General features: G+C 43.1%; 2 pseudogenes; both read left to right on the top strand.

Moving 5' to 3' along the window:
* Nucleotides 1-871: 871 nt before the first annotated feature.
* Nucleotides 872-1,052, top strand: LOC124015873 (annotated as a pseudogene).
* A 2,872-nt stretch (nt 1,053-3,924) lies between these two features.
* On the top strand, nt 3,925-16,611 carry LOC123990993 (annotated as a pseudogene).
* The last annotated feature ends 225 nt before the right edge of the window (nt 16,612-16,836 follow it).

Raw genomic sequence — 16,836 nt, 5'->3', positions numbered from 1 at the left:
ATCCTCCCGGTCAGGGCCGTTATGCACTCACGGGACATGGCGAGGACATCCGCGTGCCCCTGACCAGGCTGCGGCCAAGAAGAGTCGGTGAGGCACATGCTCCGGGAGTGCAGAGCTGCCAGGGACCTGTGGAAGGAAGCAGGCCTCCTGATCACCCTGTGTCTGCCAGCAGGGGAGGACCTAACACCTCAGCTCGTGCTGTATGGGGTGGCCCGAAGGCCTATTCCATCAAAGGCCTTCACAAAGTTCTGGCCCACCCTCACGTGCTTGAAGTAAGAACTGTGGTCCTCACGCAACCTGCTGGTAGGGAAAAGCGTAGAGACCACCCCCCAGGCAGTGGCCATGGTAGCCATGGAAGCCCTGGGATGGTACGGAAGGAAGAGGGCCTCGACCCCAGGCGAAGGGTCCCCCACAACACCCTAGGTCCCGGCGGCCACGGCCTGAAAGCGCTGCAGCGCCTAGGGCGATGCGCCTAGGGGAGGGATCTCCTCTGGGCCCCGACGGAAGGGATGGTAATTTATTTAGAGGAGCAGGATGAGGCGAGTTTGATAAGGACTCACCCCGTTCCTGTACAAGGGACCGAAGACAGACTTTTAACAAAGTGACTTTTTAACATGTTTTTCATGTCTTAAAAATGTTTGACCCTTGTTAGATCATTAGTACACATTTTAAATGGCTTTTACAGATTTGATGTTTTTACAAGGAAAGTACTTTTATTCATGATTGTTTTCATTGGTTTTAAACAACATGTACTTTTTAACAAATTGAAATGTTACTTTCAAATGCTGTGTTTTATGCCTTTATTGCCGTTTTTATGTGTATAAATGATGTAAAAAAATGTATGAGCTGTTTTTAAAGGAAATGTGTAAATAAAACTTTTCCGAAAAAATAAATAATAATCTGTTCTTATCAGTTTAATATCTGATACGTCCCCTATCTGGGGACCATATATTAAATTGATTTTTGGAATAGGGAGATGGAATAGGGGCTTGCTCCGTCCACTCCACGCATCGACCTGGTACTGCAGTACTTCCAGGAACGGTGCACCCCCTTTCATTGTAAAGAGAAATCAGACAGAGGAAACAGAGTTGCTTCGTTGGTCTATATTGTATTTTCACATTGAGCAACTTCATTTCAACATCAATGATGGCTCGATAGTGCTGGTCAAATCGGTCACCGTTTTATTGACTACGATTGCTGTTGGGAATGGGGTGCGTTCATCTTCCAATCAGAGATTTTTCGTCACGTGCACGGGATACTTACTTACAAACTTTCCTCAACAGTGCATGATCAAAAATATACACACATAGCTAAGTAATAAAGTAGTTAACATTTTTTGTTGTTGTTATGATTGGAAATCTATACAGTAGAAGACTATACAGAATAAACTATGAAATGTGCTAAAGTAATGTACTGGTAACATGGACTGTCTGTTAGAGTTGCGTAAATTCAAATCTGGTATCAGGATAAATATAACAATGAGTCACCGATTTTATACTATGTATTTTTTATTAGCTAAGTAATAAATGGCAAATGCAACTTTCGTATATACGGGCTAACTGTAATACCACGCAGGGCAGAACAGAGAACTGATAGGATGTATGTAAACAGTATTCTTTATACTGTGATAGACAGTTCCAACCCGTCTGTTGGCCTATTACAGTAGAGACTGGGCGTGGTTTAAACTTGCTCAGCCTATTGCAGGCGCTCAGGCGGGTCCCCGCCTCTCGGCGCTTCTGTTGATAGATGTAACTTGTTTGTGAAAAACATCCAGGCTCTCATGCTCCATACCGTTATCTCGCACCTGGCTCCTGTTATCTAACAAAAGACCGCTTGTTCTCGCAACACCCCGCTCTGAATGTGCCCCCCTCCCAACTCATTTGAACAGTTCCTGTCTTCATGCTTCTCTGTATTTTTCCATCATTAGAAAGTCCCATGGCCCTGATACTTTTAACAATGTTTCAAGTCAGCTATGTTGCATAACACATACATACATCCACACAAGCCAACAGCAGATAATATTCAGTCATATATATGGTAATGGCTATAATGTAAAATACAGGATCCAACATGTCTCACAAGCAACTGTCTGTATGTATTAGTTTCTCTCAATCACATACAAGCATTTATTTGGAACAATGTTGTCGATTTTCAAAACAGAGTCCACAAGACACACAACTTTTGCAAAACAGTAAATGCATTTCGAAAATGTTTTTTAAACACATAAAAACATTAATAAAAAATATATTGTACCGTCAAAATTGCAAATACATTCATCAAAATAACAACTGTACGCAAAAATGGGTCTCCGTACTACTTACCTTAGCTGACCCTGTAAAACAACTAACTGGTGTGTGACAGTAAACTTTTATATATACGTTTTATTTGATTTGATTAATTCCTGTCTTACTTTGGGGTGATTTGTGTGTATCGTTTTGTACTGCTTGTACGGTTTTACTGTATGGAAGGAACATGCACTGTTGGCGCTAGGAACATAAGCGCGATAACAACTGCAAAATACGCGGTTCGCGACCAAAATGTTCTCGTCGGATTTGTTTGTCTTCTCGCGATGTTAGAGAGAGGCCGTACTTCCGGGTGAGGCACACAGATCACCTCGTGGAACACATTCCGGTTGGAACTGCGACTAGCGAAGCCTTTCTAGGAGATACGTTTGTTTCGGGCTTAAACTTGGTGAAAAAGCGTCAGAGATGCTTGTTTTATTTGAAACCGCTGCTGGTTATGCAATATTTAAAGTGAGTATTTAGCTAAAGTTATATTCTAAATTCTAATAATGTTAGATGGGTGCATGACAATTTTCAATCATTGAACCGGGTTCGCGGTGTAGCTAGCTAAATACGTTGTTTTCCTGGAGTAGCTAGATATTGTATTAAAATACAAAGTATTTAAATGTCAAGACCTGTTTAACATTGTTTATAGTACACATGGCTTCTCTATTTAGGTCGTCGTGGTAGTTCTCGCATGCAAACCTTTACCGCAACGAGGCCTTCTCATTCAACACGCTGCAGTTAAGCAACCATGTTGTATGTGGCAAGTTACCTAGATCTGCTGGATATACAGATACTCTGCTACCTTGGACTTGGCTTTAGTTACCTAGATCTGCTGGATATACAGATACTCTGCTACCTTGGACTTGGCTTTAGTTACCTAGATCTGCTGGATATACAGATACTCTGCTACCTTGGACTTGGCTTTAGTTACCTAGATCTGCTGGATATACAGATACTCTGCTACCTTGGACTTGGCTTTAGTTACCTAGATCTGCTGGATATACAGATACTCTGCTACCTTGGACTTGGCTTTAGTTACCTAGATCTGCTGGATATACAGATACTCTGCTACCTTGGACTTGGCTTTAGTTACCTAGATCTGCTGGATATACAGATACTCTGCTACCTTGGACTTGGCTTTAGTTACCTAGATCTGCTGGATATACAGATACTCTGCTACCTTGGACTTGGCTTTAGTTACCTAGATCTGCTGGATATACAGATACTCTGCTACTTGGACTTGGCTTTAGTTACCTAGATCTGCTGGATATACAGATACTCTGCTACCTTGGACTTGGCTTTAGTTACCTAGATCTGCTGGATATACAGATACTCTGCTACCTTGGACTTGGCTTTAGGACTTGGCTTTAGTTACCTAGATCTGCTGGATATACAGATACTCTGCTACCTTGGACTTGGCTTTAGTTACCTAGATCTGCTGGATATACAGATACTCTGCTACCTTGGACTTGGCTTTAGTTACCTAGATCTGCTGGATATACAGATAATAATAATATAATAATATATGCCATTTAGCAGACGCTTTTATCCAAAGCGACTTACAGTCATGTGTGCATACATTCTACGTATGGGTGGTCCCGGGGATCGAACCCACTACCCTGGCGTTACAAGCGCCATGCTCTACCAACTGAGATACTCTGCTACCTTGGACTTGGCTTTAGTAATTATGCAACTATTTGAACCCGTTCTAGTTTCGAAGTTAAATAATTTATTTGTTGCCAATGTTTACCCAACATTTCAAATAGGCTTCTCTTCCAAGTTAGCATAACTGGTGCGTGGTACTTTGGAGGGACCGCGTGCTGGCTTTCTTGTCACACATTACTGACGGGTTTTAATGACAACACATGTAAACCGAGTTGAGTTAATGTATGGTATGCCCGTGTACTTGATAGAACTTTAAACCTTTTTTGTTTCAGGTCCTCGATGAGTCAAAGCTCCAAGAGGTGGAGAGTTTATGGAAGGAGTTCGAAACTCCGGAGAAGGCCAACAAAGTGTGAGTTATGGCCCCATGTCTGGAGAGAGGAGTGTTTAGATTCGAGGGGAATACGTTGTCAATGAACAGTAGTATTACACATTATCAGCATAAGGAACATGTTTCTGGAGTTGACAAATAACATGTCGCCACCATTTCTCCTTCCAGACTGAAGTTGAAGCACTTTGAGAAATTCCAGGACACAACAGAGGCCGTGGCAGGTAGACAGAATACTTTAACCTCCTGTTGTTGCTCACTATAGTTTACCAGTTAGTGCACAAGGGCTGTCAGTCAAGGCTTCTGCATGCTTCAGCGAGGTGAACCATAGTTGAGAAGCCATAGCCAGTATACACTTCCTCAAACTAGTCAGAAATAATTGAAGATGGCTCAAGAAATGGCATGTATTTTTCCATATTTTAATTTTTACAATTTTAAATCTACCTAAGCTGTTTGGTGCAGTATTTATGAAGTTTGAAAATGTGCATGGAAAACGAGTATCGTTTAAGTTTTTATTTTATTTTTTATTTTACCTTTATTTAACTAGGCAAGTCTGTTAAGAACAAATTCTTATTTTCAATTACTGCCTAGGAACAGTGGGTTAACTGCTTGTTCAGGGGCAGAACGACAGATTTGTACCTTGTCATTTCGGGGGTTTGAACTTGCAACCTTCCGGTTACTAGTCCAACGCTCTAACCGCTAGGTTACCCTGCTGCCCCAAACATCCGGGGTAAACACCTGACCGAACACCAAACAAACACATTTCTGAAGATATGCACTAACTAACCCCAACTGTTTGGGATGGGAAGCATGCAGAAGCCTTTAGGTGTGTTCAGCAGTATTCCTCACTACAGCTGAGACCACAGCTAACCTTAACCATCATAACAAACACTGACAGCAGCCGGTTGTTGTGACTGGAACGAATTGCAAAAATCGCTGAAGTTGGAGACTTATCTCCCTCACCAACTTCAAACATCAGCTATCCGAGCAGCTAACCGATCGCTGCAGCTGTACATACATAATCTATAGGAAAATAGCCCACCCATTTTCACCTACCTCATTCCCATACTGTTTTTATTTATCTTGCTCCTTTGCACCCCAGTATCTCTAATTGCACATTAATCTTATGCACATCCACCATTCCAGTGTTTAATCGCTATATTGTAATTGCTTTGCCACCATGGCCCATTTATTGCCGTACCTCCCTTATCTTACCTCATTGCACTCACTGTATATATACTTTTTCTATTGACTGTTTTGTTTATTCCATGTGTAACTCTGTTGTGTCAAATTGCTATTCTTTATCTTGGCCAGGTCATAGTTGCAAATGAGAACTTGTTCTCAACTGGCCTACCTGGTTTAATAGAAGGGAAATATATATATTTTTTATATTGGCAATAGAATGGCCTTACTGAAGAGCTCAGTCACTTCCAATGTGGCACAGTCATAGGATGTCACCATTCCAACAAGTCTGTCTACCACGTTTCTGCCTTAATAGAGTTGCCCCTGTTATTGTGAAGTGGAAACGTCTAGGAGCAACAACGGCTCGGCTGCAACGTGGTAGACCATCAGGACACAGATGGAGTCCATGATCACTGGGCTGCCCCCTGGGAGATCAGCGCCATGTCTCTGGGAATGGCTCACAGGTAGGGTGGAACACAGACAACGCTTGGTGTTTTGGATTTATTAGGATCCCATTAAATGACACCAACTAGTCTTATAACAAAAGACATTACAAACACTTTATAATTTACTCACATCAATATGTAGTGTGTGTTGCCGATGATTATATCATGCTGTCTGAAACCTGGTGTGGAATTCCTCAGCATTCGTCACTACCCCTGAGGCAGCACCTCCCTCTGTCGTATTCATAGAAGACCTGAAAGGCTGCTATGGCAGATCCTGACCTGTTTCTGTTTCCTCAGTTTGTCCCGCTACAAGCTGAAGTTCAGCCCTGACAAAGTGGATACCATGATCGTTCAAGCTATCTGTAAGTACCTCCTCTTAGACCAGGGATGGGCATCTTTGATGGGGGTGGGGGCCACAAAAACCTCACGAGGGGCCGCAACACATCTCACATCATTACCCCCCCCACCTTGCAAGCAAAACATTTTAGCGGCCCCCTCACGTGACAGTGAAGAGAATTGAACTTTTAGCGTTCATTTCCTACAATTCTGCTATAGACTGTAGGCACATTAGTGCCGTTTTTAAGATGACTGATCAATGGGCCCTAGTCGGTAATTCGACTACTGTGATTGGTAAGTTAGTCGATCGGTTAACTTATCAATAACACAGTAAAATGCTGACAGGCCAATGAGGTGAGTTCTCTCCCCAGTACAGGGATGTGGGTCCGCGGGCCTACAGGAGGTGGGCCAGTGGAAGCCTGTTGCTCATCCCTGTCTTACTCTGTCCATGTAAAGGGACAACATAAAACAAGGATACTGTTATACAGACAAAGGAAACTCATAAAACACTTGATTATCTGGAGACAGGTGTGACTAGTATTATGGTCTGTAGACAGGTGACTAGTATTATGATCTGTAGACAGGTGTGACTAGTATTATGTTCTGTAGACAGGTGTGACTAGTATTATGGTCTGTAGACAGGTGTGACTAGTAATATGGTCTGTAGACAGGTGACTAGTGTTATGGTCTGTAGACAGGTGTGACTAGTGTTATGGTCTGTAGACAGGTGTGACTAGTGTTATGGTCTGTAGACAGGTGTGACTAGTGTTATGGTCTGTAGACAGGTGTGACTAGTGTTATGGTCTGTAGCTCAGTAACAGGTGTAACTAGTATTATGGTCTGTAGACAGGTGTGACTAGTGTTATGGTCTGTAGACAGGTGTGACTAGTGTTATGGTCTGTAGCTCAGTAACAGGTGTAACTAGTATTATGGGCTTTAGCTCAGTAAGAGGTGTAACTAGTCTTATGGGCTGTAGCTCAGTAAGAGGTGTAACTAGTCTTATGGGCTGTAGCTCAGTAACCGGTGTAACTAGTATTATGGTCTGTAGCAGGTGTAACTAGTATTATGGGCTGTAGCTCAGTAACAGGTGTAACTAGTATTATGGTCTGTAGAAGGTGTAACTAGTATTATGGGCTGTAGCTCAGTAACAGGTGTAACTAGTATTATGGGCTGTAGCTCAGTAACAGGTGTAACTAGTATTATGGTCTGTAGCTCAGTAATGGGCTGTAGCTCATGTGTAACTAGTATTATGGGCTGTAGCTCAGTAACAGGTGTAACTAGTATTATGGGCTGTAGCTCAGTAACAGGTGTAACTAGTATTATGGCTGTAGCAGGTGTAACTAGTATTATGGGATGTAGCTCAGTAACAGGTGTAACTAGTATTATGGGCTGTAGCTCAGTAGCAGGTGTAACTAGTAGCAGGGGTAACTAGTATTATGGCTGTAGCTCAGTAAGAGGTGTAACTAGTATTATGGGCTGTAGCAGGTGTAACTAGTATTATGGCTGTAGCAGGTGTAACTAGTATTATGGCTGTAGCAGGGGTAACTAGTATTATGGGCTGTAGCTCAGTAACAGGTGTAACTAGTATTATGGGCTGTAGCTCAGTAGCAGGTGTAACTAGTATTATGGGCTGTAGCTCAGTAGCAGGTGTAACTAGTATTATGGGCTGTAGCTCAGTAAGAGGTATAACTAGTATGGGCTGTAGCTCAGTAGCAGGTGTAACTAGTAGCAGGGGTAACTAGTATTATGGGCTGTAGCTCAGTAAGAGGTGTAACTAGTATTATGGGCTGTAGCAGGTGTAACTAGTATTATGGGCTGTAGCTCAGTAACAGGTGTAACTAGTATTATGGGCTGTAGCAGGTGTAACTAGTATTATGGGCTTTAGCTCAGTAACAGGTGTAACTAGTATTATGGGCTGTAGCTCAGTAAGGGTGTAACTAGTATTATGGGCTGTAGCTCAGTAACAGGGGTAACTAGTATTATGGGCTGTAGCTCAGTAACCGGTGTAACTAGTATTATGGTCTGTAGCAGGTGTAACTAGTATTATGGGCTGTAGCTCAGTAACAGGTGTAACTAGTATTATGGCTGTAGCTCAGTAACAGATGTAACTAGTCTTATGGGCTGTAGCTCAGTAACAGGTGTAACTAGTATTATGGGCTGTAGCTCAGTAACAGGTGTAACTAGTATTATGGTCTGTAGCTCAGTAACAGGTGTAACTAGTATTATGGTCTGTAGCAGGTGTAACTAGTATTATGGGCTGTAGCTCAGTAACAGGTGTAACTAGTATTATGGGCTGTAGCTCAGTAAGAGGTGTAACTAGTATTATGGGATGTAGCTCAGTAAGAGGTGTAACTAGTATTATGGGCTGTAGCTCAGTAACAGGTGTAACTAGTATTATGGGCTGTAGCAGGTGTAACTAGTATTATGGGCTGTAGCTCAGTAACAGGTGTAACTAGTATTATGGGCTGTAGCAGGTGTAACTAGTATTATGGGCTGTAGCTCAGTAACAGGTGTAACTAGTATTATGGGCTGTAGCAGGGGTGTAACTAGTATTATGGCTGTAGCTCAGTAAGAGGTGTAACTAGTATTATGGGCTGTAGCAGGTGTAACTAGTATTATGGGCTGTAGCTCAGTAACAGGTGTAACTAGTATTATGGGCTGTAGCAGGTGTAACTAGTATTATGGGCTTTAGCTCAGTAACAGGGGTAACTAGTATTATGGGCTGTAGCAGGGGTAACTAGTATTATGGGCTGTAGCTCAGTAAGAGGTGTAACTAGTATTATGGGCTGTAGCTCAGTAGCAGGTGTAACTAGTATTATGGGCTGTAGCTCAGTAGCAGGTGTAACTAGTATTATGGGCTGTAGCTCAGTAAGAGGTGTAACTAGTATTATGGGCTGTAGCTCAGTAACAGGGGTAACTAGTATTATGGGCTGTAGCTCAGTAGCAGGTGTAACTAGTATTATGGGCTGTAGCTCAGTAACAGGGGTAACTAGTATTATGGGCTTTAGCTCAGTAGCAGGGGTAACTAGTATTATGGGCTGTAGCTCAGTAAGAGGTGTAACTAGTATTATGGTCTGTAGCAGGTGTAACTAGTATTATGGGCTGTAGCTCAGTAAGAGGTGTAACTAGTATTATGGCTGTAGCAGGGGTAACTAGTATTATGGCTGTAGCTCAGTAACAGGTGTAACTAGTATTATGGGCTGTAGCTCAGTAGCAGGGGTAACTAGTATTATGGCTGTAGCAGGGGTAACTAGTATTATGGTCTGTAGCAGGTGTAACTAGTATTATGGGCTGTAGCTCAGTAACAGGTGTAACTAGTATTATGGGCTGTAGCTCAGTAACAGGTGTAACTAGTATTATGGGCTGTAGCTCAGTAACAGGGTAACTAGTAATATAATAGCTCAGTAAGAGGTAATAGTATTATTGTAGCTCAGTAACGGTGTAACTTTTATCCAAAGCGACTTACAGTCATGTGTGCATACATTCTAGTATTATGGGTGGTCAGGTGTAATCGAACCCATTATGGGCTGTTACTCAGTAACAGGTGTAACTCTATTACTGAGCTGTAGCAGAAACTAGTATTATGGCTGTAGCTCAGGGTGTAACTAGTATTATGGGCTGTAGCTCAGTAGCAGGTGTAACTAGTATTATGGCTGTAGCTCAGTAAGTGTAACTAGTATTATGGCTGTAGCAGGGGTAACTAGTATTATGGGCTGTAGCTCAGTAGCAGGTGTAACTTGTATTATGGGCTGTAGCAGGGGTAACTAGTATTATGGGCTGTAGCTCAGTAGCAGGGGTAACTAGTATTATGGTCTGTAGCAGGTGTGTAACTAGTATTATGGGCTGTAGCTCAGTAAGAGGTGTAACTAGTATTATGGGCTGTAGCTCAGTAACAGGTGTAACTTGTATTATGGGCTGTAGTTCAGTAACAGGTGTAACTAGTCTTATGGGCTGTAGCTCAGTAACAGGTGTAACTTGTATTATGGGCTGTAGCTCAGTAACAGGTGTAACTAGTCTTATGGGCTGTAGCTCAGTAACAGGTGTAACTAGTATTATGGGCTGTAGCTCAGTAACAGGTGTAACTAGTATTATGGGCTGTAGCTCAGTAACAGGTGTAACTAGTATTATGGCTGTAGCAGGGGTAACTAGTATTATGGGCTGTAGCTCAGTAGCAGGTGTAACTTGTATTATGGGCTGTAGCAGGGGTAACTAGTATTACGGTCTGTAGCTCAGTAGCAGGGGTAACTAGTATTATGGGCTTTAGCTCAGTAAGAGGTATAACTAGTATGGGCTGTAGCTCAGTAGCAGGGGTAACTAGTAGCAGGGGTAACTAGTATTATGGCTGTAGCTCAGTAAGAGGTGTAACTAGTATTATGGGCTTTAGCTCAGTAACAGGTGTAACTAGTATTATGGGCTGTAGCTCAGTAACAGGTGTAACTAGTATTATGGGCTTTAGCTCAGTAACAGGTGTAACTAGTATTATGGGCTTTAGCTCAGTAACAGGGGTAACTAGTATTATGGGCTGTAGCTCAGTAACAGGTGTAACTAGTATTATGGGCTGTAGCTCAGTAACAGGTGTAACTAGTATTATGGGCTGTAGCTCAGTAACAGGTGTAACTAGTATTATGGGCTTTAGCTCAGTAGCAGGTGTAACTAGTATTATGGGCTGTAGCTCAGTAGCAGGTGTAACTAGTTACACCTGTTACTGAGCTACATGTAACTAGTATTATGGGCTGTAGCTCAGTAAGAGGTGTAACTAGTATTATGGGCTGTAGCTCAGTAGCAGGGGTAACTAGTATTATGGCTGTAGCAGGGGTAACTAGTATTATGGTCTGTAGCTCAGTAACAGGTGTAACTAGTATTATGGGCTGTAGCAGGTGTAACTAGTATTATGGGCTGTAGCTCAGTAACAGGTGTAACTAGTATTATGGGCTGTAGCTCAGTAGCAGGGGTAACTAGTATTATGGCTGTAGCAGGGGTAACTAGTATTATGGTCTGTAGCTCAGTAACAGGTGTAACTAGTATTATGGGCTGTAGCAGGTGTAACTAGTATTATGGGCTGTAGCTCAGTAACAGGTGTAACTAGTATTATGGGCTGTAGCTCAGTAACAGGTGTAACTAGTATTATGGGCTGTAGCTCAGTAACAGGTGTAACTAGTATTATGGGCTGTAGCTCAGTAACAGGTGTAACTAGTATTATGGGCTGTAGCTCAGTAACAGGTGTAACTAGTATTATGGGCTGTAGCTCAGTAACAGGTGTAACTAGTATTATGGGCTGTAGCTCAGTAACAGGGGTAACTAGTATTATGGGCTGTAGCTCAGTAACAGGTGTAACTAGTATTATGGCTGTAGCTCAGTAAGAGGTGTAACTAGTATTATGGGCTGTAGCTCAGTAAGAGGGGTAACTAGTATTATGGGCTGTAGCTCAGTAGCAGGTGTAACTAGTATTATGGGCTGTAGCTCAGTAACCGGTGTAACTAGTATTATGGGCTTTAGCTCAGTAACAGGTGTAACTAGTTATGGGCTGTAGCTCAGTAACAGGGGTAACTAGTATTATGGGCTGTAGCTCAGTAACAGGTGTAACTAGTATTATGGGCTGTAGCTCAGTAACAGGTGTAACTAGTATTATGGGCTGTAGCTCAGTAGCAGGTGTAACTAGTATTATGGGCTGTAGCTCAGTAAGGTGTAACTAGTATTAGGTGTAACTAGTATTATGGTCTGTAGCTCAGTAACAGGTGTAACTAGTATTATGGGCTTTAGCTCAGTAACAGGTGTAACTAGTATTATGGGCTTTAGCTCAGTAGCAGGGGTAACTAGTATTATGGGCTGTAGCTCAGTAACAGGTGTAACTAGTATTATGGGCTGTAGCTCTAGTAACAGGTGTAACTAGTATTATGGGCTGTAGCTCAGTAACAGGTGTAACTAGTATTATGGGCTGTAGCTCAGTAGCAGGTGTAACTAGTATTATGGGCTGTAGCTCAGTAGCAGGTGTAACTAGTTACACCTGTTACTGAGCTACATGTAACTAGTATTATGGGCTGTAGCTCAGTAAGAGGTGTAACTAGTATTATGGGCTGTAGCTCAGTAACAGGGGTAACTAGTATTATGGCTGTAGCAGGGTAACTAGTATTATGGTCTGTAGCTCAGTAACAGGTGTAACTAGTATTATGGGCTGGGCTCAGTAGCAGGTGTAACTAGTATTATGGGCTGTAGCTCAGTAACAGGTGTAACTAGTATTATGGGCTGTAGCTCAGTAACAGGGGTAACTAGTATTATGGCTGTAGCTCAGGGTAACTAACTAGTATTATGGTCTGTAGCTCAGTAACAGGTGTAACTAGTATTATGGGCTGTAGCAGGTGTAACTAGTATTATGGGCTGTAGCTCAGTAACAGGTGTAACTAGTATTATGGGCTGTAGCAGGTGTAACTAGTATTATGGGCTGTAGCTCAGTAAGAGGTGTAACTAGTATTATGGGCTGTAGCTCAGTAACAGGTGTAACTAGTATTATGGGCTGTAGCTCAGTAACAGGTGTAACTAGTATTATGGGCTGTAGCTCAGTAACAGGGGTAACTAGTATTATGGTCTGTAGCTCAGTAACAGGTGTAACTAGTATTATGGGCTGTAGCTCAGTAACAGGTGTAACTAGTATTATGGGCTGTAGCTCAGTAAGAGGTGTAACTAGTATTATGGGCTGTAGCTCAGTAACAGGTGTAACTAGTATTATGGGCTGTAGCTCAGTAGCAGGTGTAACTAGTATTATGGGCTGTAGCTCAGTAACCGGTGTAACTAGTATTATGGGCTGTAGCTCAGTAACAGGTGTAACAAGTTATGGGCTGTAGCTCAGTAACAGGGGTAACTAGTATTATGGGCTGTAGCTCAGTAACAGGTGTAACTAGTATTATGGGCTGTAGCTCAGTAACAGGTGTAACTAGTATTATGGGCTGTAGCTCAGTAGCAGGTGTAACTAGTATTATGGGCTGTAGCTCAGTAGCAGGTGTAACTAGTATTATGGGCTGTAGCTCAGTAGCAGGTGTAACTAGTATTATGGGCTGTAGCTCAGTAACAGGTGTAACTAGTATTATGGCTGTAGCAGGGGTAACTAGTATTATGGGCTGTAGCTCAGTAACAGGTGTAACTTGTATTATGGGCTGTAGCTCAGTAGCGGGTGTAACTAGTATTATGGGCTGTAGCTCAGTAACAGGGGTAACTAGTATTATGGCTGTAGCAGGTGTAACTAGTATTATGGGCTGTAGCTCAGTAGCAGGGGTAACTAGTATTATGGGCTGTAGCAGGGGTAACTAGTATTATGGGCTGTAGCTCAGTAACAGGGGTAACTAGTATTATGGGCTGTAGCTCAGTAGCAGGGGTAACTAGTATTATGGGCTGTAGCTCAGTAACAGGGGTATCTAGTATTATGGGCTTTAGCTCAGTAACAGGTGTAACTAGTATTATGGTCTGTAGCAGGGGTAACTAGTATTATGGGCTTTAGCTCAGTAACAGGTGTAACTAGTATTATGGGATGTAGCTCAGTGACAGGTGTGACTAGTATTATAGGCTGTAGAAAGGTGTGACTAGTGTTTTGATCTGTGCAGCTCTGCTGGATGACCTGGACAAGGAGCTCAACAACTACATCATGCGCTGTAGGGAGTGGTACGGCTGGCACTTCCCTGAGGTGGGGAAGATCATCACTGACAACCTGGCCTACTGCAAGAGTGTCCGGAAGAAAGTCGCTCGTACCAACGTGGCAACCACCGACCTGTCTGAGCATCTCCCCGAGGAGGTGGAGGCAGAGGTCAATCTGGCTGCAGAGATCTCCATGGGAACGGAGGAGTCAGAGGAGGACATCGGCAACATGCACCTGTGTGACCAGGTGATAGAGATTAGAGTACCGCACCCAACTGTACGACTATCTGAAGAACAGGATGATGGCTATCGCTCCCAACCTGACTGTCATGGTGGGGGAACTGGTAGGGGCACGGCTCATCTCACACGCTGGTGAGTCATGATCTAACGGCCAATCACACAGCAGGAATCATTCACAACACAAAACAAGCGGTGATTATGATGACTATATGTCACAATCTTGATACCTGATGCTTTTCAGTCACTACTTCATCTGAGCTTGAATTAAAACCTTTTACCTGGACACCTGTAGTAGGCAGCTGGAAACGCCCCAACTGCTCCTAAATGCTCTGGTTCTCTCTGACAGGGTCCCTGTTGAACCTGGCAGAGCACCCGGCCTCCACAGTCCAGATCCTGGGAGCAGAGAAGGCCCTGTTCAGAGCCCTGAAGACGCGCAGAGACACGCCCAAATATGGTCTCATCTACCACGCCTCTCTGGTGGGACAGACCTCGGCCAAGAACAAGGGCAAGGTGAGGCTTTTGTTCCAGCCATCACTAGAAGTAGAATGTCTCTTCACTCTACAGTACTGCTGTCATGTTCCAGGTGTGATCTAGTTCTAATCAGAATGTCTCTCCACTCTACAGTACTGCTGTCATGTTCCAGGTGTGATCTAGTTCTAATCAGAATGTCTCTCCACACTACAGTACTGCTGTCATGTTCCAGGTGTGATCTAGTTCTAATCAGAATGTCTCTCCACTCTACAGTACTGCTGTCATGTTCCAGGTGTGATCTAGTTCTAATCAGAATGTCTCTCCACACTACAGTACTGCTGTCATGTTCCAGGTGTGATCTAGTTCTAATCAGAATGTCTCCACTCTACTGTTGTCGTGTTCCAGGTGTGATCTAGTTCTAATCAGAATGTCTCTCCACTCTACAGTACTGCTGTCGTGTTCCAGGTGTGATCTAGTTCTAATCAGAATGTCTCTCCACTCTACAGTACTGTTGTCATGTTCCAGGTGTGATCTAGTTCTAATCAGAATGTCTCTCCACACTACAGTACTGTTGTCATGTTCCAGGTGTGATCTAGTTCTAATCAGAATGTCTCTCCACTCTACAGTACTGCTGTCATGTTCCAGGTGTGATCTAGTTCTAATCAGAATGTCTCTCCACTCTACAGTACTGCTGTCATGTTCCAGGTGTGATCTAGTTCTAATCAGAATGTCTCTCCACTCTACAGTACTGCTGTCATGTTCCAGGTGTGATCTAGTTCTAATCAGAATGTCTCTCCACTCTACAGTACTGCTGTCATGTTCCAGGTGTGATCTAGTTCTAATCAGAATGTCTCTCACACTACAGTACTGCTGTCGTGTTCCAGGTGTGATCTAGTTCTAATCAGAATGTCTCTCCACACTACAGTACTGCTGTCATGTTCCAGGTGTGATCTAGTTCTAATCAGAATGTCTCTCCACACTACAGTACTGCTGTCATGTTCCAGGTGTGATCTAGTTCTAATCAGAATGTCTCTCCACTCTACAGTACTGCTGTCATGTTCCAGGTGTGATCTAGTTCTAATCAGAATGTCTCTCCACTCTACAGTACTGCTGTCGTGTTCCAGGTGTGATCTAGTTCTAATCAGAATGTCTCTCCACTCTACAGTACTGCTGTCATGTTCCAGGTGTGATCTAGTTCTAATCTGAATGTCTCTCCACTCTACAGTACTGCTGTCATGTTCCAGGTGTGATCTAGTTCTAATCAGAATGTCTCTCCACTCTACAGTACTGCTGTCATGTTCCAGGTGTGATCTAGTTCTAATCAGAATGTCTCTCCACTCTACAGTACTGCTGTCATGTTCCAGGTGTGATCTAGTTCTAATCAGAATGTCTCTCCACTCTACAGTACTGCTGTCATGTTCCAGGTGTGATCTAGTTCTAATCAGAATGTCTCCACTCTACAGTACTGCTGTCGTGTTCCAGGTGTGATCTAGTTCTAATCTGAATGTCTCCACTCTACAGTACTGTTGTCATGTTCCAGGTGTGATCTAGTTCTAATCAGAATGTCTCCACTCTACAGTACTGCTGTCATGTTCCAGGTGTGATCTAGTTCTAATCTGAATGTCTCCACTCTACAGTACTGTTGTCATGTTCTAGTCAAGCTTCTTTCTCTCCTCTCAGATCTCCAGGATGCTGGCAGCCAAAGCATCTCTGGCGATCCGCTACATGCCCTGGGAGAGGACACAAATGCTGAGATGGGAGTTGAGAACCGTGCTCTGGAGGCCAGACTACAGTACTGCTGTCCTAGAGGAGATCTAGTTCTAATAGCTCTCTCTCTACCCCTTACTGCTGTCCCAAAACAACCAGCCAGGTGAGATGCCAATCAGTGATAATATAATATAATATATGCCATTTAGCAGACTGCTTTTCCAGGTGTGATCTACAGTCATGTGTCTCTCATACATTCTAAATGTTCCAGGTGGTCCCGGGTTCGAACCTGAATGTCCCTGGCAGTACTGCTGTCATCTTCAACTGAGATGATGACTAATGTCAACAGTCCTGAAACTACCTGATGCTTTTCAGTCACTACCTCATCTGAGCTTGCATTAATAACCTCACTCATTATTTTAAAAATCTGAAAACATTCAAGTGTTATACTTAGTTTTAAATATGAACTTCTTGTGAATCCAACCACTGTCAGATTTCAAAAAGTCTTTACAGCGAAAGCATACCAATGTGATTATTTGAGAACATCGCCCAG

Source organism: Oncorhynchus gorbuscha, linkage group LG02, assembly GCF_021184085.1.
Source record: "Oncorhynchus gorbuscha isolate QuinsamMale2020 ecotype Even-year linkage group LG02, OgorEven_v1.0, whole genome shotgun sequence".
In the NCBI taxonomy this organism is placed as follows: Eukaryota; Metazoa; Chordata; class Actinopteri; order Salmoniformes; family Salmonidae; genus Oncorhynchus; species Oncorhynchus gorbuscha.
The sequence above is the reverse complement of the archived record's forward strand: the minus strand, read 5'-3'. Positions and strand labels throughout refer to the sequence as shown.